Source organism: Oncorhynchus gorbuscha, unplaced genomic scaffold (assembly GCF_021184085.1).
Source record: "Oncorhynchus gorbuscha isolate QuinsamMale2020 ecotype Even-year unplaced genomic scaffold, OgorEven_v1.0 Un_scaffold_1602, whole genome shotgun sequence".
Lineage (NCBI taxonomy): Eukaryota > Metazoa > Chordata > Actinopteri > Salmoniformes > Salmonidae > Oncorhynchus > Oncorhynchus gorbuscha.
The window spans coordinates 849-2,500 of record NW_025746333.1 but is presented as its reverse complement, the minus strand read 5'-3'; the positions used below and the strand labels follow the sequence as shown (position 1 = coordinate 2,500).

Genomic DNA, 1,652 nt, shown 5'->3' with positions numbered 1-1,652 from the left:
AGGAGGAGGAGGCGAGAGAGAGGCAGAGTAAGTACATGTTTGTTGTTATAATCATCAACATTACTATGTATGGTAAGTTACATTATTTTAATAATTTACTTGATAATTCTTCAGCATATAATGGTGCCTCTATATTCTTTCTTTTTTTAATTCACAGAAACTGGTCCAGCTCATCTGAGGATAGTTCTGGTGGGGAAGACTGGAGCAGGGAAGAGCGCAACAGGAAACACCATCCTGGGTGGGGAGGGGTTTAAAGAAGACTCCTCCCCTGAGTCTGTGACTGCTCAGTGTGAGAAACAGAGTGGAGAGGTGGATGGGAGGAAGATTGATGTGATTGACACGCCGGGACACTTTGACACGTCAGTGACTATAGAGAAAATGAAAGGTGAACTAGAAAGGTGCTTCTACATGTCCGTCCCAGGACCCCATGTGTTCCTGCTGGTGATCAGACTGGGGAGGTTCACAGAGGAGGAGAGGAACACTGTGAAGTGGATCCAGGAGAACTTTGGAGAAGAAGCCTCAAAGTACACCATGGTGCTGTTCACTGGAGGAGACCAGCTGAGAAAAAATCTGTTGAGCAGTTTGTAGGAGAAAGTGTTCACCTCCAGGATCTCATCAGTAAATGTGGAGGTGGACATCACTCTGTCATCAATGACAGTGACAGTAGTGCCAACCTTGACCAGGTCCCAGAGCTGCTGAAGAAGATAGAGGAGATGGTGAAGAGGAACGGAGGACAACACTACACCAACGAGGTGTACCAGGAGGTCCAGAGGAAGATCGAAGAGGAGGAGAGGAAGAGAGAGGAGGAGAGGAAGAAAAAAGAGGAAGAAATGAAGAAACAAGAGGAGGCGATCAGGAAGCGGGAAGAGGAGGTGAGGAGAGAGGAGGAAATAAAGAGAGAGGAGGAGTTGAGGAAGATAGAAGAGGAGAGACAGGAGGAGAGGAGTAAGGCGGAAGAGGAGACGAGGAAGTTGGAAGAGGAGAGACAGGAGGAGAGGAGGAAGATGGAAGAGGAGAGGAGGAAGATTGAAGAGGAGAGGGGGAAGATGGAAAATGAGAGGGGGAAGATGGAAAAGAAGAGGAGGAAGAGGAGCAGGAGAAATTGGTTCGAACGGCTTTTTAACCTTTAACCTTGTTGTGGCCAGCACCATGTCCTAACCCACTGAATGGAACTGTGTGTACTTTCATCTTTATACAAACATTAACCAGACTTTTACTGTCATAACATGGCATAATCATACCAATCCTAATCTTTCCTTTCACATTCAATCCCTGTTCTTCAATAAATACAAAAACATGCTGATTATTACCTAACTGGGTCTTTGATTGTAGACTTTACTATCTGTAGGAAGGTAATTCACTCTGGATAAAAAAAATATGCTGTCTGTTTCTATGACTGTATATGGCTCAGATAATGATAAACGTACCCTAACCCTCCTTTGAGCTTCAGTCACCAGCACCATCTCCCACCTAAATTCAGGTTTTCTTCTGGTCATTAGTGTCCACTGTCCACCAATGTTATTTAAGCAATAACACACAAGGGGGTGTGGTAGCCTAGTGGTTAGAGCGTTGGGCCATTAACCGGAAGGTTGCTAGATTGAATCCCCGAGCTGACAAGGTAAAAATCTGTTGTTCTGCCCCTAAACAAGGCA

At 45.3% G+C, this 1,652-nt stretch overlaps 1 pseudogene; it reads left to right on the top strand.

The window, feature by feature from the left end:
- LOC124023349 overlaps positions 1–1,306 on the top strand; it is a 1,338-nt pseudogene extending 32 nt beyond the window's left edge.
- Positions 1,307–1,652: the final 346 nt, after the last annotated feature.